Source organism: Grampus griseus (assembly GCF_964374135.1).
Source record: "Grampus griseus genome assembly, chromosome: 13".
NCBI classification, from domain to species: Eukaryota; Metazoa; Chordata; class Mammalia; order Artiodactyla; family Delphinidae; genus Grampus; species Grampus griseus.
Window position 1 is genome coordinate 13257688 of NC_139007.1, and position 22365 is coordinate 13280052.

Below are 22365 nucleotides of genomic sequence, written 5' to 3' on the forward strand. Positions count from 1 at the left end.
AAACACAAAAATATTAACATTTGCTTATTAGAGAAGAACTTCCAGGTTTAAGATGGCATTGAAAATTTTCACTACTACCTTTCCTAAGTTAAATCATACCAAAACAAAAAGAAGAATAAGAAACAGACAGATAAGACAATTTAACAGACCTAGGAGATAAAACAATAAATAGAATAAGATAAAGACAAACTTCATCTTTGTCAAATCCAGGAGGCATATGTAATCGTGTAATAGAGGCTTTGAGAAAAGGATGCCAATTACAGTGAGGAAAACACAGGAGTATAAAATCATCCAGGTACTGTTCTCTGGCAGCTGCAGATCTCAAACAGCAGATTCCAAAGTTTAGACCACCTTAGGTGCAAAATCAACAGGAAGAAGGATATAGTAAAGATTGAAGCAGACATTAATATACTAGAATAAAGAACACTAGCAAAACTAATGAATAAGCTTAAGAATATGTGTATTGATTAGAAACAAAATAGACAAAATACTGTTAATTTAGTCATAGAAATAAGGAGGAAAATAAGTACACAAAATAAGAAATGACAACAGGTAAATAATGACAGACATAAAGAAAATTAGAAGAATAATTTGAGTTTACATTGCTCACATCTATGCAAATGAGATTTAAAACATACATAAAAATAATGATTTCCAAGAAAAATATAAAATACCAAAATCATTCACAAAAGATATCAGAAACTCTAAATTATTTAATTAACATGGAAAAGAAAGAACTTTGTCAGGGAATTACCCTACAAAAGGCTTTACATATAGACTAGAATATTTTGCAACATAATTCAGAAAAAAAGTGAGGATTTGACAACTCAGATGATCTCTGAATTGCTCCAGTGGAAAGAAATGAAGGGAAGAATCCACCAGAGATACTTGTGTTTGATATGGAGAAATCATTCCTATTCATTAAGGAGCCAGGCAATGGTGGCCACTATCACCAAAATGTTTGAACATTGCTTTCAAGGAACTAGCAAGTAAAATTAGACAAAATGGGAAATAAGAGTTATGAAATTTGGAAAGAAGAAAATAGAAGTCACCATCGTCTGAAATTGATATTAAACATGATTCAAGAGCATCAACTGAAAACTACTACGAAAAATTCTGTAAGGTCACAAAAGTAATATACACAATATAGTATCATAGTCATCAAGAGCCAGATAAAAGTATACTGTAGAAGAAAATACCCCCAAACAATAATAACAATACAGCCAAAAAAGGGAAAATTCCTAGAAATAAATGTGTATAATCTCTAGGAAGAAAACCTTAAACTCTACTAAGTGACTTAAAGAAGCCTGGAATAAATAGGAAGATATACCTTGTTTCTCTATATGACTGACTCTTTAATTTCCTATAAATATCAGTTATCCCTAAATTAATCTATACATTTAATATGAATACAATAATATTATGATGGGATGCTTTTTAGAAGTAAACAAGCTAATCTGAAATTTCACTTGGAAAAATTGCATGGGAAAAATCATGCGAATTCAATTTTTAAAATATTTATTTATTTATTTATTTGCCTGTGCTGTGTCCTAGTTGCTGCCTGTGGGATCTTTTATTTGTGGCATCTGGGATATTTTGGTTGTGGCCTGTGGGATCTTTAGCTGTGGCACATGGGATCTTTAGATGTGGCACGTGGGATCTAGTTCCCTGACCAGGGATCGAACCCAGGCCCCCTGCATTGGGAGCATGGAGTTTAAGTCACTGGACCACAAGGGAAGTCCCTGAAAATTAACAAGGAGTTAGTCTTCTGAGATTGAAAAAATATTTTCTAAAGTTGCAGCATAAAATAAAATTAAAGGTAGTTCTGATACCTAAATGGGCAGGCAAATAATGGAACAAATCAGACGGTATGCTGGTGAGCTGGGTCTTTGATCAGATATCCCCAAGTTCCCACACTTGCATTTCTCTTAGGCGAAAGGCATAGAACTACAGTTCCCAGCTCCTGTGTCCTTAGTCTTATGGATGTGTTCATCCAATAAAAGGCACTGGCAGAGCTTGGCAGGGAGGAAGGGGAAAAATCCAGGATATATTTTAGGTGCCGTCTTTCTCCATGGTTCCTGATTCTGCAGGACAGCCACTACCTCCATGATCTTGGTTCTCACTGGGCATACCTTGATGGCTATCTCTCAATGGAAGCACTGACTCCTGGGCTCTGATTATTAACTTTTTGCTTTATGACTATGGCAGTAGGAGTTGTATCAGCTTCCTGCTGTTGCTAATCTCTGGATTGCCTCACTGTCCCCTATTTGGTACCCCTATTTCCCTAACCTGTGTAATGAATTCTCAGTACTCACTATAATACCTACCTAGAGTGATTTTTCTATTTCCCTGCCTAGACCCCAGCTGTTCCTGCTGGCAAAGTATATCAGCAGAGAATGAACACCATTCAACAAACTGTGTTGAGAAAATTGAAAAGCTATTTGGAAAAAAATAAATAAATCTCACTCTTCACACCACAACAAAATCTGGATGAATCAACGGTTTACATTTGAAAACATTCTGTGAACATGCTGCAAGAAACCGTAAGAGAATAAAACCTTCCTAAGTGTGATGCAAAACTCAGATGTGGAAGAAAAGATAGATAAGAGACTACATAAAAATAAAAAGCAATCACACAAAAAAGCAGTGTAAACAAAGTCAAACTATAAAATACATATTGACAACTTATAGATAATGGGCTAACTTTGTTAATATGTAAAACCCTGCTGCAAATCTCCAAAAACAGTGAACAGTATAAGAAAAAATGAGCAAAGGTACAAGTGAACAGTTCACAGAAGGAAAAAAAAATAGATCTGAAATATTTCAAATATATTAAAAAAGGTATTAAATCACACTCATAAGAGAAAAGCAAATTAAACTATGATATGCCTATCTGATGAGAGATTTATATGCTTTGTAGGAAAAGGGTACTTCATACTTTGCTAGAAAAATGAACAAATCCCTTCAGAAAGCAATTTGGCAAAAACTACCAAATAGAAAAATGCACACTAGATCCTAGAAAGAGCCAAGAAATGTACTCCTCTGCTACAGTTGCTATTTGCAAATTGAAATACTTATCAGAGTGTTTCCTGTGGCATTGTTAATAATAGTAAAAGACTGAAATTATCTAATTTGATACTGGTTATGTAAATTATAGTATGGACAGGCAATGAAATACTGGAGTCATTAAAAAGAGCAGCAGACTTCCAAGATATATTCTAAATATAACAAGCAAAATACAGTGCAGTCTATATGGTATACTACCTTTCTGGTAGGAACGTATACAGAGACAGACACTCATGATGACACATGCATAAAATATCTTTGAAAAGATAGTCAAAAACTATTAGTGGGGAAAAAAAGTGACTAACACATAGGGAGAGAGACATTTAATTGTAAGCCTTTTGAATCCCTCAATTCTTTCAACAATGTGCTTGTATAACTTTAAGAATTTTAAAATATTAGTATTTCAAGTTGAATTTATTTTTCACTTAACCCTTAGTTAAAAAACGTGTAAAGGTAAAAGGCCAGAAATAATTTAGGTTTCTCAAGTGGAGATAATTTTGAGCCCTAATATGATTTTTGAAATGCTCATTTCTCGTCAGAAAAGAAAGAGTAAGTATTTTCTTTTAAGTATTTGCCTGAACACATATGAAATTTCTCTGTTCTGTGTTATCTCAGTAATCTGTAAAGAATTCTACGAGGTCTCTCCAGGTGTGTCTGGTGAGGCACACAAAGCCTTTTCCCTAACTCCCCAAAGACTAAATAAAGAGGCTTGCCCACAGCCTCAGCACAGCCACTAGCCCAGGTCCCGGGTAAGTGCTCAGTTAGAACAAAGAATGATGCTACCATTGATTGGCCACCTACTACGACCCAATATGTGCCAGGAACTTTATAGTCTCTAACCCTTTCAATTACTCTAAAATTTCCTGCATTTTACTGATGAAAGAACTGGCACTCGGGGAAATCCAAGCGTGTCCAATCTCATTCAGACAAGGTTGAGGCAGAATGCAACCAGATCTGGCTAATGGACGCCAACTTCGCTCACCACTTTGCTCTAGGTCTCCATTTATTAGCTCTCAATACACATCATTTTATTTCCAGGATCCCCAATTCATCCTCAGTAAGATGCCCTCCCAGGACATTCTTTTCCTGTGTCAACCTAAGTCCTCATAGATGTTCTAGAGAAGAGGCATTTTCCTCCTGGTCAATAAAAGCTAACAAAACACTAAACCCAAGTAGTGGGTTCCCTGGTTAACTCCTCTCTTCTCATTTACAGCCATTAATTAACACGAAATACATGCACACATGCGTGCACACACACACACACACCCCCCGCAATTCACCCATCCTAAGCTCCATTTATGCTACAAAGCAGACTATAGGGCTTACTCCAGATTGGACTGTAAGAGAGCTTTCTCACCTTCATATCATCTGAGCTCATATCCCAGCCAGTTCAAATCCCTTCCCTCTGCTCAAGTGACTAAGGCCCTTCTCATTAAAACTCACTCTCAAATCTTACATTTGTAATCAAGTAAAAATAAGTCATAGGGACATATACTTGAATTTTTCTATTTGAATTCCATACAAGTTCAATAGAAATCATGGCGGTATAAGTGGTTTGGTTGATGTTGAGCTAAACAAAATATACCACTTTTACTGTAGGACTTCACAGAACATTTGTGTTGCTGACGTGCCTTGCAAGGAGGAGCCTACAGCAAGCAGCAGTTTCCAAGCTTAACGACCAAATGGTTTTCTTTTCCAAAGAAAACCATTCTGAGAGAGAATTTAAGTGCTCCAAACTTTGGTTCTTCAAAGTGAGGTGCTAAGAACACACGATGCAACTTCAGAATACACTTTGGAATTTATTTTCCTATGGTATTATCCACTTGGACATATTTGCGAATGTGTATAAATACCTTAAGACAAATGAGAACCATGAGGCGTTTGTCTAAAATATTGGGTAGAAAAACATTTGAGGGATAAAGGGAAAATTAGATCTTACCCATGACCTTGAAATTAGTTGAGTAAGCAGCCTCACTTATAAGATTGGAACACTTTATCCCTCTTTTTTTTTTTTTTGCGGTACGCGGGCCTCTCACTGTTGCGGCCTCTCCCGTTGCGGAGCACAGGCCCCGGACGCGCAGGCTCAGTAGCCATGGCTCACAGGCCCAGCCGCTCCGCGGCATGTGGGATCTTCCCGGACCGGGGCACGAACCAGTGTCCCCTGCATCGGCAGGCGGACTCTCGACCACCGCGCCACCAGGGAAGCCCGTCACTTTTCCTCTCTTTATCAACTGGTTCAAGTTTTCCTCAACCCATTCCTGTGTTTACTCTGTGTAATTATCTTATGCTTCTCATTCCTAAGCAAGAAAAAAATTAAATCAAACTCTACAGTCTTAAAAAGAAAGAAGAAAGAAAAAAGTTGAAATTATATTAAGATGCACTAAACTTCATTTCAAAGGTGATTCCAATTCCACGTTAAGTAAAAATCAGAAGACTAAATTTCACAAAAATATTCTAATGTATTTCTGAACATTTAAACATAACTGATAAAGTACAGACAATTCTTCCACAAATTAATTAAGACCAGCGAAAAAGCCTCATTGATGTGAGCAAATTAATATGCATACGCATCAGTACAAGGGAAATCCTGGGGAATGCTATCAGTAGATCTGAGGTTGGGCCTGAGATTTCTCATTTCTTGTCTTCTCCCAGCAAGGGTTGAAAGTGCATTATTAATGGTAACTCTTGTTCAGAATGGCTCTCATCTCATGAAAGCTTATTGATACGGACACATTGTCTATTGATTATGACTAGGTTGTGCTAAACAAACAAATAAACAGAAATGCACATCCAGAATTGATGCAGGACTCTTTTGTCCAAAAAAGTAGACCTAGCATTTTAGAAAAATAGCTCAAGCCGAGAAAGCAGCATTTTTGCTTTACACACTGAACTCATTTTGGTACTTTTAATTGACATGGCAGCAGGAGACTGGATATCCTCAGAGGGCTTCTGTTAATTAAGAACTGTGGTCTGTTGAGTGACGTCCCCTCCTCTCTCAGCCACCTGTTTGGGCCACCAGCCAAGAACTGAAAAGTTACAGGAAAGATGCCAGGCAGTGAGGAACGACTTAAGTAGTGCCAGATTTTATGATGTGAATATACTTTCTGTTGGCTATCAAAAGATGCTTTCTATTATCACAGCAAACATATTCAATTCTACCCTCTCAGCTGGACTTTCTTTTCTTCTGCCTCTCTTCTAAATTACCACCAGCGGAGGTCAACTACGGCAATTTTTCAAGCAGATTGCATAATGTTTTCATGTTGCTAACTTGCTCCCTTTTCTCCTATTTGAATCTATTTTTTATTCTCTTGGTGAATACACTTGATTTTAGAAGTGTGTTGCCCTAAAGCTACGTTATACATGTCTTGAAAAATGCTTGCTGAAGACTATTGATTTCTGAAATTGCTGGGCTATGGCCAACAGCATCCACGTCTAACGCTATTGTGATTTCAGTGACTTACAATGTCATGTTATCAAAAACGTTTTATGCATATTTGCAGAATGTGTACCCGAAGGACACTGATTAAGCACCTGGGCATTGAGTTCCTCTAAATGAAGGCAGCCACTTCCTCTCTTGCTGCCAAGGAAATGGCAGCCTCCGTCTCTCACTTGTCTCTTTCATTGTTGCTTTTCCATCATTTTCATTTTAAATTATGTGGCTATAGGTATAGCTTAATCCCATTGCCACAAACTCCGACAGAGATCTTATTCCCTTATTGCTGTGGCTGGACTACAAGTTCCCTTGTGGTGATGTTGTTGCAATAAGAGTGCCATCCCCTATCTCCATCGACTTTTTGTTTTTGGCCTAAAAATGGGATTGAATGCAGGACCCCTGCATTGGAAGCGTAGAGTCTTAACCACTGGACCGCCAGGGAAGTCCCGTGGCTCCACTGACTTCTGGGTATTCAGATGTTTTTGTTGCAATGGGATTTGCTCTAACAAGATTTAACCTTGAGGGACCCCAAGAGTGGTGGCCTCTGTGTCCATGAGAGCCTTGGTGACTAGCATCAGTTGTATAGAACTTGATCTCTAATCGTCTTGGTTCCACTAAGTGCATTTGCTGAGAAGCTAACCTTTAATCTTCAAAAGGAGGATATTTACTTCCCAGAGCCATTTTACTAGAGTTACAGAAATGCACCAATTACTTCTGCCTTTAGAGCATGAACAATTTGACAACATTAATTAACTCAAATTTTTTTGCTCCCCTTCACCCCAAGACTAATAGAGTTAAAAAAAATAACCCTCAGGATTCTGAAAGTCACTGCAGAAGGGACTTGTAACTTCCAAAGTGGAGAGAATCCTAGACAAGAAGAGGCACAATGAAGACACTTTTACCTTGCTTAACTTTAAAAAAAAATTGTTGTTTTTCCATGTAAGTCATTTTTTTTTTTTTTTTTTTTTTTTTGTGGTACGCGGGCCTCTCACTGCTGTGGCCTCTCCCGTTGCGGAGCACAGGCTCCGGACGTGCAGGCCCAGCGGCCATGGCTCACGGGCCCAGCCGCTCCGCGACATGTGGGATCCTCCCGGACCGGGGCACGAACCCGCGTCCCCTGCGTCAGCAGGCGGACTCTCAACCACTGCGCCACCAGGGAAGCCCCATGTAAGTCATTTTTAAGCAGGCTTTTTTTTTTTTCATTTCTTATTTCATGATAGACCTTTTCACTACCAGAACCAGCATGATGTTTTTCTTACAATCAAGAAAAGGAAAAATTACATTTCGTTCTCTCAAGACTTGGTAAATAATGAGAAAAAATACAAAAAAATGGGTATTTGAATCAATAGATTGATTCTTAGATTGTATGTCCCCTACTTTGATTTGCCCCGCCTTGTTTATGCTAGAAAACTTCTCTGGGACACCAAGCAGTAGCATTTACAGTAATATTGTTCATAACCAGAGTTTATTGAGTGCTTACTACATGCTAGGCATTTTACATGCTTTATCTAACTTAATATTTACAACCTCTAGAAGTACTAATATTGGGACTTCCCTGGTGGCACAGTGGTTAAGAATCTGCCTGCCAATGCAGGGACATGGGTTCAATCCCTGGTCTGGGAAGATCCCACATACTGCGGAGCAACTAAGCCCATTCACCACAACTACTGAACCTGCACTCTAGAGCCTGCAAGCCACAACTACTGAGCCCACGTGCTGCAACTACTGAAGCCTGCGCACCTAGAGCCCATGCTCCACAACAAGAGAAGCCACCACAATGAGAAGCTCATGCACTGTAACGAAGAGTAACCCCCGCTTGCCGCAACTAGAGAAAGCCTGCCCACAGCAACAAAGACCCAACACAGCCAAAAAAATTTTTTAATTAAAATTAAAAAAAAAATACTAATACCATTGCTGTTTTACCAATGAGAAAAGGAAAGCATAAAGAGATTAAGTTACTTGTCAAAGGTCATTGACACAGTTGAACTCAGTCTGAGTCCTTCCCATGACGTTTTCCTCCCATCTGAATGTTGTTTGCCATTAGAGAGATACAGTAGAGAGACAGCTAGTTTGCATGGGCTACTCAGTCGCCTTCAACTGACTGCAGCCCTTCCTTGGTGTGACTTCTTGGATTTGGATATTGAGTGAGTTGCTGGAAACATTGCCAGCACCCAGAGTCAGGGCTGAGATCTTGTACCAGATCCAAACTTCAATCCTCTGCATTGCAGAGATCTGCTCTATGAGGTCACAGAGGGGCTCAAAAAGGCTCAGGATGCCTGACAGGATACAAATGTTGTTCAGAATTTAAACTACAATCATTAATTATAGAAAACAACACGTTTTGACTAGTTAATTTGTCAAAACATGTATAAGTCTATCACACTTACTCCCAAGGTTTGTTTGCTGGAAAGTCACACTTCATGTTGGCTGAGTGACCTCCTTGCTTTGGTCCTCAGTCCTTCCCCCCACCCTCCCACCCCAGACCTCTAGTGAGATCGAGGTACACTGGGTCATCCTTCCAGATCTTTCCAGCATAGATGGCTGTGGAATGCTGAAAAGGTTGCCTCATTCCACACAGAGCAGGTTTCATTCACACCCAGTGTAACAGGAAGGTGGGCTGCTCCAAACACGGTGGCATGTCCCTCTGAGGCTGTAGGGAAAGGATGAGGAAGCCAAATTTTCCCTCCCTTTGTCACAGAGCTCGGGCTCTCTCCCATTGGGATGGAACAAGCAGATGATCACCCTCAAGCTTAAAATTAGGAGTGTTCATTTCCAGAGACTCTCTGAGTGACTGCCAGAGCTCATCACTAGTGGGCTTCTTTTATTGCGTTTTTCCTCATTTTTGAGGATGAAACAATCCATCCTCCCACCTGCTCCTCTGACTACTTCACCATCTGTTGCTGGTTCTCTTCTGTTTCTTCCACATAGAGTTAATTGGTAGCAGGTAAACCTTATAGAATTTATCAGGGACTACGTAATACACATTATAATTAAACTGCTTTGCAAATAAAGAAATGAATTTAAAACATAAAAGATGGCCAAATGCACAGACAGTGGTAATGTATCTGAGAACAATGAAGGCACATTTCTGAAACTGGCAGAAAGAGAGCACTGACACATTAGAGGAAAACGAGCGCATCCATTCAACACAAAGTAAGTGACCGCCTACAAGGAGGTGTTCTGTGAGCACTGTGGGATACGAGATGATGAATAGATATGGATCCCACCTCCAAAGTTTTTACAGTCTGGTGGTAAAATAAGGTTCATGTACAAATGAAAGTAATAAAAGACAGAAACCAATAAACAGTGCAATCTTCCCTCCCTCCTCTTTCTACGATCATATTCACCATAAGCACAGGTCCCTTCTGGGTATGATCGGAACTTCCCAGCACAGTCCCCAGTCATGCAGTTGTTCAAGCATGATTACTAGTTTTTCCTTTTCATCCGCAAAAATGACCCTGATTAGGCAATTAATTATATGCTCACCTTAATGCTTATGCATGCCATTTCATTGCGTTTTTGATTTTATGGATCTATTTCTCCACTAAAATGTAATTTCCTTGAGGGAAAAAAACATGTTTTTAATTTTTGGGAAATCCTTTGCCTCTAGCACATGCCTGGCATGTAGTAGGCAATTAATTAAAAATAGTGAAAGAAGTAGGAATTCTCTATTTGGGGTAGAGGCAAATTTACATTTATTTAAGAGAAAAAGGGGAAATGTGAATGGAGATGGTGGTGTATAAAATGGACCTTGGGGAAGGGTAGGATATAGTCCAAGAGAGGCAAGGAGAACAGCACTCTAGGCGAAGGGACTGCCAGTTACATTAAGGAAAGTGGAGAGATTTAGACAGTGAGAGCTGATGTTAAACTACCACTAAGACACCTAAAAATGCAGTCTTACTTCCATTCTCATGCAGAGCAAATGAGGTCTGCCCTGCATTGAGATAAACTCTGAATATTCTGATATGGTCATCAGGATTCCAGAAATTTCCTTGCTACTCATTACTTACCAAGATAAAAATATATATTCCTAATGTAAACCCCAGTTTTCAGTCTTTTTATTTTTTTAAATTGCTGCTGGAGTATTAAAAAGAGCATAGCAGTACAGAGTATTAGTGAAGAGTTAATGTTCCGTACAGACTTGGTTTCAAGACATAACTTTGACACTCACTGTGTGTGACTCTGACCAAGTGACTGAACCTATTTAATCCCCAGTTTTATCATCTGTAACACAGGGAGGACCATGGCATCCTGTTGCTGTGAATACTGAGGGAAAGACTGGTACAAAGTAAGCAATCAGCTAATGTAGATATTATCATCAGGTTAGCAATGAACAAACAAAATTTGTCTTCAGTGTGTAGAGATCATGACCGAAGAACTAATCCCAGATCATTTCAGCAGCAGAAAGAAAAGTAGATAAATTCCCTTATTGTGTTTCAGTATATATCTGGATTCTAAATAGTTTTTTTTTTAGACTTCCTTCATTGACTATAGCCATTTAAAATTTTAAATATAAAAATTATGTTTGAATTCTCCAGGGAGCCATGCTCCTAAGAGCTTTGTTTCAGTGAAAGGTAAACATTAAGCATAAAGGAGAAAGTTTTGAGTAAAGGAGGAAGTGATCTAGATTTTTTTAAGTCTTTAACATAGAGTACAAGGATTTCCAAGATCTATAATCCTCTAATACACAGGCAATGTGAACATTTGTGGCACGTGATGATTTTTTTTTTCAGTCTCTTTTCCTGTTTTTAACACTTGCCTTCACTAAGCTAATATCCCATAATACAACTAGCCCCCTTCTTCCCCCTTGTGCAAGCGACAGTCTCGTACTGTGGATGAAGAGACATAGATAAAGGAAAGCAAGTGATGGGACATGACTCTGGTTCTGGATGGCCCCAAGGGTAATTTCAAAAGATTTAGAAGATTTCTACCTCATGTTGGGTTTCAGTGTGTATTCCTTTAGTTCTTCCTTTCTTTTCTAGAGAAAAAAAGGAAAAAAAATCCCTGATTCTTCTAATGGACACATACTGAGATTGAAAATTTTAAATGTAAAAACCCTATTACCTCTGTGGCTCAGAGCTATGTGGTCAACTGGAGGTGGACTCCTATTTCACTTAACTCTCTGCCAAGCCATTTATCCTACTTCAGTTGAGACTGGTATATGCTGTGTGAAGTCCAAGGTTGTGCTTTGAAATTCATCAACATCTCTAATCCAGCCAGTAGACTGTCCCCTGGATTTTGTATATGATATTCATTTTATTCAGTTTCAAGTTCCCTTAATGCTATTATGTGTGTGTGTGTGTGTGTCTGTGTGTGTGTGTGTGTGTGTGTGTTCCCATGGACATTTTAGAGGAGATTGGGCAGAATGTTCTTGTCTAGTCTGGCACCGAGCTAACCCAGAAATTCCCCATCATCCACCCACGACTTTCTAAGTGCACACTTACTCACACAAACACAGGCTCCATCTGTTTAAAATCTGTCATAATTCTTGCCAGAGATTTACAGGAATTTTAGAAACACAAAAACATAGAATGTCAGTCCTGGAAGAAACTCTAGGAATCATTTAGAATAATTACTTCATTTCATAATTAAAGTCAAGAGAGATTAAGTGATTTATACAAGGTCATTTTCTTAAATTCACTTGTTTATTGTTTTCAAGTATCTGGCCAACATTGACCCACTTCTCACCTCTTATATTCTCCATGATTTTTCAAAACTTACTGATACTAGCACCAAGATTTTATCTCAAAATTCTTTGAAAGTCCCAGGATTTAAACATACTCTATTCTCTGAAAATTTCTCACTTTTCTTGGATCTTCCGTTTCTTCTTAATGTGTGTCCTACTTGAGCCATTTGGAAAATCACCCCTTACCAGCAGAGGTGATAAAATATGGGTATTGCTGTCATTCCTTAATATTCACTGCCTGCCCCAAGAAATAAATCCATCTCTCCCTTTTTATTATTCCTATGTAATGCTGTTAAAGCAAGCTATGTTGTTACATGTACATATGCTGTGACCATACTAACACCATTCTTATATGTTCATGTTACTCTTTTATGGTCATACTAGGACAGCATTTCCCAAAGTGGACCACTGCTCTGTAAAAGCGATCTGAGAATAAGATTCCCAATGTCAAATAAATATGAGGATTACTGCATACTATAGAATTCCCTTAGAAAATGACACTGCATATTAGCACATAAAAGGATCCATTAAGTCTTGTCCTAAATACTCCAGGTATGAAAATATATATTCTTCCGAATTTCAAGAAAATCCCTATAGAAAATGTTATAGCAGATATTCTGTCCACATTTTGCTTATATTTCCTTTATATGGGAACTTGGAGAATTCACTTTATAAGCTAATTTATTATCTCTAATACCTAGACTTTCTAAGTTTGGGGAAGTCGGTTTACAAAATTTTCATTTTGAATCCCCATCCTTATTTAGTTATATCTTCCCTTTAAAATATCTAACACTATAACCACATACATATATTTTTCTCTCAATTTTATGAAATATACTTCATGATATCTTAGAGATTATGACTGACTGCATACAGAATAGACTTCTCTCACTAGTCAGTATTAAAATTTTAAAATGTTTAAATGCTATGGCGCTCCCTCTGCATATTGAATTTGAGTAAAATAATTTAATTCAATTTTTAAATAGAAATAAGTATGTTTATTGCTATAGTTTTAAAAAGCACTCCAACTAGTAAGTTAACATAAATCTTACATGGCAGAAGAATAGATGTGGTCTCAAACCAAATCAGTACTCTTATTTTTTGACTGCTGTTATGGCAAAGCATCATACAATAGGATGTGAGGAATACAAAAACATTTAACACCTATGTACCCTGTTCTCTACATCTTTTTTGTCTATTTGAGAACATGCTGACTAAACATATATTAACAACTCCATAAAAATAAATGGAAGGGATGCTACAGTCTACACAATGACTATTAAATGAATTGAATAATGAAATTACTTTATGTGGCAGTATTATAAAATATCCTTTAAATACCTAATAAAATTTATGTTAAATACCTGATAAAAATGACATAGCAGATGACAAATGTTTAATTTTTGTTTTTGTTTTTGTTTTTTTGCGGTACGCGGGCCTCTCACTGCTGTGGCCTCTCCCGTTGCGGAGCACAGGCTCCGGACGCGCAGGCTCAGCGGCCATGGCTCACGGGCCCAGCCTCTCCGCGGCATGTGGGATCTTCCCGGACTGGGGCACGAACCCGTGTCCCCTGCATCAGCAGGCGGACTCTCAACCACTGCGCCACCAGGGAAGACCACTGCGCCACCAGGGAAGCCCTAATTTTTAATATACATGATAATGTCACTGGAATGTGACATTATCTATCTCTTCGTACCCATATCCAGAGAAGTGTTAGTATTGCAATACTTGTCAAGTTAAGTCTATTTTGCTTTTATTGGAATTTCCAGAATCTCTTTAGAAGATATTTTCCCCCCAGTGGTGTCTCTCTGAATGGTTTATTTAAAATACTGGCACTAACTAAATGGAAGCTCTATTTTTAAACCATTTTTCTTGAAAAGATTTTAAGAATATAAATTAGAAAGTAAGTCAGAAACTGAGAACTGTAAAATAGAGAGAAGGTACAGCACTATGGCAATGGTAACTTTAAGTTGCACAAAATGATGATTTTGGATTTTTACTTATCAGTCCATTGTTTTTATACAATTGCTATTCTGGCAACAATCTTTGGAGTGAGAAGGATCGATCCAAAGGCTGAACTACCACAGATAAATCACTTAATCTCTTATACCTATAGTTTATTTACATGTAAAATAAATATAGTAACAGTACTGAATTTCAAATAATGTGATGACCATTAAATAAGGTAATTTAAGTAAAGTGCTCAGAAAGCTCCTAATCAAAGGGTAACTATTATGATTGTTTTAGTACAACAAAGGAAATGCTATAGACTTAGTATCTCTCAGCAATGCATTAACAAACTTTCTTATGATCCCTTTGTGGACAGAATGAAACGTCAGCTGAATGACAGAACAATAATGTGGAATACGCTGGTTGAGCACTTCCAGCCGCCAAGTATTGATTAGTGGGTCTTGGTCACTGTGAAGGAGGCACACTGCAGGTTCTGCCCTCCACATTTTCCTATTCAACAGTTTCATCAATAAAGTTGGAGAAAAGCATGGACACACTTACCTAAGTTATACATTGCCCAACATTAAGGGAAACAAGTAAATGTGAAATGACAGAATATGTGATCTCAATAAACAGATGGTAAATAAATGTTATCTATGATAAGAGGAAATGGACTGACCCAAATAAGATTATTTATATTTAAAACGTATATTATACACATACAGCATGGAGGAGAACCTGATAGGGAAAAAGCACTTTGAATATAAGAATATAAAGCTCTCTATATATTTTTAGTTTGCAAATTGTACTACTTAGTGTAAGGTTACTTATTGTAACAAACCAAACCAAAAACAAATGATAATTCAAACACAGTCCAAAATAATGTATTCCTGATCAGCAGGTGACTCTGTTATAAGTCCTGAATCAGGGACTATTTTTAAAACAGTTGATCTAAAATGATTAGTACAATTTTACAGACAGTCTTTTCCTTTGACATATGTTAACAAGATACAATGTCATATGCTAAGTCAAAATCATATTAGTATGTCAAATCAACGGTTCCTAAACTTGGTAGCACATTGGAATCACATCAGGAGCTATCTAAGAAAATACTTCCTGATAGCAATGAGGATAATAACATCATTAAATCTTAGAGGTCAGTTGGCAGTGTTTAAGCATCACAAGTAAGGTGGACTCAGTTATCTTAATGAGAAGCAAGATGGGAGTGGCAACTAAGGTGCTAGACTCACTGGGAGCTCTGTATATGACAGTAAATGATATAGAACAATGTTTCAGGGTACAATAGATGTGCAACCAACTAGGGAATTCTTAATCTATACAATGAATGGAAATCAAGAATAAACAATCAGAAATCTGAGAGTAGCTGCTCCAATAAAATGTCACGATCCCTGCTCAGTTTCTGGATTGAGACCAGTTTTTAGACCTGAAAGCCACCAACTGGAAGACAGTCCAAGTCCTTGGAAGAAAGGACTCTATAGCACCACGGAAGGTTTACATGATAATGATTCCCTTAATCCTTCCACAAATGGTACTATGGTCATTTCCTTGGTTGAACATACACTGCAGAATAGAGAATATTCAGACACATCAAAGATTACTGAAAATATGGTCCAAGTTGACCTAAGGACCTGAAATGCCATCATGGTCCTCCACTAGAGTAATGGGGGAAAGGATTTCTATGGAAATCATATGAAGTCCTAGCACTGATCCAGCTCACAGTGGGTCCATCAGGTCTACAGACCTACTTGGTGGTTATTTGCCTGGTCTCCAAATATGTGGTTGGAATGCAAGTACTTAATAGTTGGCAAAATCCTCATATTGGGTTCTTACTCAGAAGGGTAAGAGTTCTATCACAGGCAAGTCAAGTGAAAACCTCACTCGTTGGCCAAGATACTAAATTAAACAATATTGTATCTCAGGAGAAATGGCAAAAATTAATATCACTCTTAAACACCTAAAGGATACAGGGATGGTGCTCCCCATAGAAATCCTATTTAATTCACCAGTCTTAGGGGTACTGGGGGTGTAGAATTGTGTTGCATAGAATTTATGGCAAGTTCCAATAGAAAAATTACAAGTGAGGCCCTTAGGGTTCTAGAACAAGACCATATCAGCTTCAGCAGAAAATATGCACCATTGAATAAACCATTACTATTATACTATTGGGTCCTGGTGGACAGAAACCAGCCAGAACTGTAATAGGTGGATTTTTTATAGGCCCACCTAGTCATGTGTTTGGGCAGGCTAGTAGCAATCCATCATAAAGGGAAATGGTATACAAAGAATTGGGCATAATAGGACCAGAGAGCACAAGGAAACTGCACAGACCCCTATGTCATCCACTGAGTCACTAGTTTCTCTCCCTCAGTTCACAACTGATGGAAGTGGAGTAAGAACTAGGCTGGTTCACAGATGATTCAGCTCTGATGTTGCTATACGCCAAAAATTAAGTCCTGCTGCATTACAACCCTGCTCAGGGGTGTAAAACTGAAAGCAGTAGGGGCAACTCTCCCAAAGGTCAACACTGGGAAATGCATCTGGTCGTCAATTTTATGTACAGAGAAGTGTCCTGAAATAAGAATATATATGGATTTATGGACAAGAGAGAATGGCTTGGCTTGCTGATCAGGAGTGTGGAAGGAAAAAAATGGAAAGACTGGGGACAAGAGACATGTAGATAATCTACAGGAGTGGACAAAATATGAAGATCTTGTGTCACATGCAATTCCCTACCAGAGAGCATCCCCCACCAGAAAAAGTACTAAATAACCAAGTAGAAATAATGACTCAACCATTTGCTGTTAGCCAACCTCTGTCATCGTCTGCACTAGTGCTTACACAGTAGAAACATAAATGGAGTAATAATCAGGAGGGCAGGGATGGAGATTTGCCCCAAAACATGAGACTTCACTCATCATGGCTTAGCTAGCTGCTACCACTGCTAAATGTCCAACGTGACATCTGGAGAGACCAAGACAGAGTTTCCAAATGGCACCATCCCTCTAGTAGGCTCTGAGTCAAGTTCATGACACTGAACTCTTTCCACTTTGGAAGTGGCAGTGATTTGTTAGCACATATCACTCTTCCTTCTATAGTGACTGAACCAGCTCCACTGTCTCGGGGATTAGTGTTTCATTTTCTGACATTGCATCCCATCGAACATTGCACTGGACCAGTAACTCACTTTACAGAACAGAAGGTAAACAAGCAGGCATATGAACACAGGATCTACTACCACAACCACCTAATAGAACAACGGAATGGCCTTTTCAAGGAGCAGCTGGGGGACCAGCTTGAAGAAGATACCATGCAAAGATAGGGAAATAGTCTCCAAGATGAAGTATGTGTCCTAAATCAACAACAGGCTTTTGTTTTTGGTTGTTTTTCTGTTTGTTTGTTTTTTGGGTTTTACCATTAAGTAGAATACAAAAGACCAGGATCCCAGAGGTGGAAGTTGGAGAGGCCCTGGTTAGCTTCACTTTCAGTGGCCTGCTTGGAGAATTTGGATTCCCATCCCTACAACTCTATGCTCTGCAGATGTGAAGGTCGGTCCTAAGACCCACCAAAGAGAACATTTCTACCATAGACACAACAAGAGAGCAACATACAAGAAAAAGTGACATCCTGGCAGAGAGAAATGACCCCAATTATGAGGAAGGTGTACAGCTGCTATTACACAATGGCAACAGGGAGGACCTTTTGTAGCGTAGGATGATTCACTGGAGATCTCTTGGTACCCCTTTCCCAAGCTGATTATGTACTGACATTTACATTAAAAACTCCATTGAAAAATTATATTTTGGTTAACAATGAAGTTATGTCAGTATGGATTTTGTTCACTTCTTAAATATTTTTATAAACCAGACTCTGCCTCTTCCTTGGCCACAGGCTATAGCGGACCCCATCTGGGGACATCAGCCATGCTACTGCCGCCCATGGTGTTTGTGATTATGATAGATGGAGTGAAAAATTGGGGGCTCTGAGCTTCATCAGAGGAAGTCATCTTTGGGCTCTACAGTTCTGGTAGGGCAAAGGTCCCAGAATGGAAGTGAAGCATAGGATTCTGCTGCTGTTGAATGGCCCCTCCTCCTTTACATCCAGAGCAACAAGGTGCCTCCACATACAGCAAAGGTAGGGAATATACCCTGGGAGGAGAGGACAGGCTGGTGAGGGAACCCTAAAAGGAAAAAATATTTTCCTTTTTATGAAATATTCTTATTTTTCCAATATTTAATGTTCTTTAAAGAAAATTACTTTTCTCCTCAGGTATGAAGAGAGTCCTTCCATGAAAACCCATCTCTCTCTATCCAACAATCACAGTCTGCTCACCACTGGCACTACCCTTTGATCCTGTTTATGTTGTGACACAAAAATCCACAGACCCTCAATCACCCGCATCTCTCCCTCTCTATACAAAAGAGGCTGCACCATCTCTCTCTTTATCCCCTTTCCTCTTCAAATCCTGAAATTCTTACTGTGCCCACTGAAATTCATAGTCTACTCTCAGAAAAATCTGTGTTCTTAATCTCTCTAATTGAAACCTGGCTTTTCTGGAGGACCTTACTTCCCTTCACATGAAGACTGTTTCTTTCTCAAGACTGTAACCCTGGGCCTAAAACTATTTACATTTACCCACTTGCTCTCATGGATGATGGTACCCTAACATTGCTGCTATCTGTCTGAATTGTAATTGGCTGTTTACTTGTATGTCTCTCCCAGTAAAATGTAAACCCCTTGATGTGAGAGACAGTATCATATTCAGGGATGTATTCCGAGAATTGAAAACAGCATCTTGTACACTGAAGACCTCATATCTGTTGGAAGAAGCAATAAATGAATAAATAAATATAATATAAAGATATTTCAAATCAGTAGAGCTTTGAAATGTGTACCAGTGATATTTTTAAATGTTTGTACCCTTAAATCTAGTGTCCAACTTCAAAAATATGTCCTACGGAAAAACTAAGAAAATTTATTCGGACAGGTTCAATATTTATCTAGAAGGACATTGGCTAAATTTACAACAAAACGTGACTAGATTTGTAAATTACTGTACATTTATACAATGGAACACTATGAAATCATTAGTGTTTGTGAAGAACAATAACAAATGTTCATTATGAACTCAATTAAAAAGTTTACTGTGGGTTTCCCTGGTGGTGCAGTGGTTAAGAGTCTGACTGCCAATGCAGGGGACATGGGTTCAAGCCCCGGTCCGGCAAGATCCCACATGCTACGGAGCAACTAAGCCCATGAGCCACAACTACTGGACCTGCACTCTAGAGCCCGTGGGTCACAACTAATGAGCCCGCATGCCACAACTACTGAAGCCGGAGTGCCTAGAGCCCACGTTCCACAACAATAGAAGCCACCGCAATGAGAAGCCCACACACCACAACGAAGGGTAGCCCCCGCTCGCCGCAACCAGAGAAAGCCCACGCGCAGCAACAAAGGCCCAACGCAGCCACAAATAAATAAATAAAATAAATTTTTTTAAAAATGTAGTTTACTGTTAAAATCTACTTCCCCATTTAAAAAGAAAATCAAGTTGCTAAATGACAAAAGCTAGCTCCATGTGGTGGAATTAGGAATGATTTTCCTCATTAAAATACATTTTACAAAATTTCTGCAATAGATAAACCTCTTTACTACTCTGAAACTCAAGTTCCTTATGAGCTAACCAAGGAAAATTTCTCCCACAATATTTTTTTAATGATACATAGCTCTCTACATTTTCAATGTAGAGGTGATTAACAGTCTTGCTCGTAATATGTACCTTGTTGAATAGCAGTAAGAGGGTGAGGCTAGAGTTAGGACAATATACCCAAACAGGAATACCAATTGTACACACACTGCACTATCGTACTCTATTTCACTTGTTTCAGGTAGCCTGAAATCACATTTATAGTACATTCCCTAAGTGAAAAATGAATGAAAGCTTTGGGAACCAGCCAACAGGACTAGACCCACTTACAGATGTCTGATGATTTCTGAAGCAGAGAAGATAGATGTCCCCCCAGGAACCAGTCATTTAACAGGACAGAAGGGAACCCTGATTCCCTATCAAACGGTTCACTATGGAAGTTCTCATTCAATTGAGATTTGAGCTGTTCACAGGGAAAAGTGAAGTAAGATGAATGCCTGCCCTCCCTCAACATGGGAAAATTATATTCTCTTCTTCATTGTTTGGATTCAGGGTATGACTTTATAGAGGCTATTTCTCATACAAGTCAAATCCCATTTCAAAATATGCCATTACAACAGAAATCTCTGTACAACAAAAATATTTTTACAGCCTGCAATCCCTAAATTTTTCATCATTTCTATAAAAAGCCCCAATTACTATGCCAATAATATGTGTACTCCTTTAGGGAAGGCTAAGGTAGAGTCTGAACATTTTATATTATTGTGCGTTCATTCACAGTATGCAGTATGTGTATTATCTTTAAAGAAATGTTGGTTACACGTTTTTCATTTATCCACGTTTAATGCAGCCATTAGCAGCAGCACCATCCATGAATATGAAATGCATGAATATGAATCATGTTTTCAACATAAACTTAATGATTATTGTTTATATTCCATTTTAATAATACTTTGTCTGCAATAATGAAATGGCCAACTACTGCTCCCATTTTGGGGCTGAGAACATATGTGCAGTTAGATTCCACTCTATCATGTGGAAACCCATCCACAGGGTGATTTCGTTCTTGTCCTTGTTTGTGCCCTGGCTCCACAGCCTCTTAATTTCTGTCACTGTCACTTGAAGAGCATTTTGGCTGGCCACCTAAGGGACAGTAATTCGTCTTTCAGGTCTTCATACCTGTCCCTGTTTCTCAGGTTTTGTTGTCACACTGTAGGTCTTGGAAGGGCATTGTTTTGGAAGCCATTTTTTCCTGCAAAAATAAATGAGTCCTTTTTATCACTGAAGAAAGCACTCATTAGAAGCCTGCACCTGGGTCCCATTTTGGACTGTGTGAGAGCTGTTTCCTCTGTGAGAGATTTCATGCAACACCTACAAGCTCTGTTTTTCTCCTTCTACATTGGTAAGGTAGCCTTTGTGTCAGTTCAAAGTCTAATTGTCTTGTCCTTCACACCGTGGCTAGATTCCTTTACAATACTCAAATCAATATTTTAATTCTCACTTTTATATCTCTGATTCACTCTTAGTAATTCTCAAACATATATTCACTTATGCAAAAAGCAGATAAACCCCACAGATGTGAGAAATTGACATAAAATATAGCTCTATAACCCTGAAGTTTATTGGGCACACTTTTTCTTTTCCTAATTGATATTTTATACTATTGTGATCATTCAATGCTAAGTATTTCATAGGTTACATCATAATTTCTTTTTTTGTTTGTTTGTTCTTTGCGGTACGGGGGCCTCTCACTGTTGTGGCCTCTCCCGTTGTGGAGCAACAGGCTCCGGACGCGCAGACTCAGCGTCCATGGCTCACGGGCCTAGACGCTCCGCGGCATGTGGGATCCTCCCAGACCGGGGCACGAACCCGTGTCCCCTGCATCGGCAGGCGGACTCTCAACCACTGCGCCACCAGGGAAGCCCCATAATTTCTTTTTTATTCATTATTTATTTAGAAATGTGTTTATACTCCTATTTTATATTATATATTTTTGTTTTTGTTTTCTAACTGAGATGCTTTGTGATCAGTGATAATTGATTGTTTGAAACTCATTTCTCGAAATGCATTGAAATTTGCTTTATGGAGTGTTCATAGTCAGTTTTCATAAGTGATTCATGCACTCTTGAGGAAAACGTTTTCCTCTAATTTTTGGATGCATTAATAATTTGGCTCATGCAAAAATCCTTAACAAAATTTGAGCAAACCAAATTTAACATTAAAAGGATCCCAGAGCAGGGTTAATACAGGGATGCAGGCTGGTCCAACATCTGCAAATCAATCAGTATAATATATACCACATTAACCAAGTGAAGGATAAAACTCATATGATCATCTCAATAGATGTAGAAAAATCATTTGACAAAATTCAATTGTCTATTTATGATAAAAAAAAAGAACTTCCAACAAAGTGGGTAGAGAGGGAAATTACCTCAACCTAATAAAGGCCATATATGACAAGCCTACAGTTAACATCATATTTAAGATCATGAAAAAGACAAGTATGTTCCCTCTTGCCACTTTTATTCAACATAGTATTGAAAGCACTAGCCAGAGCAATTAGGC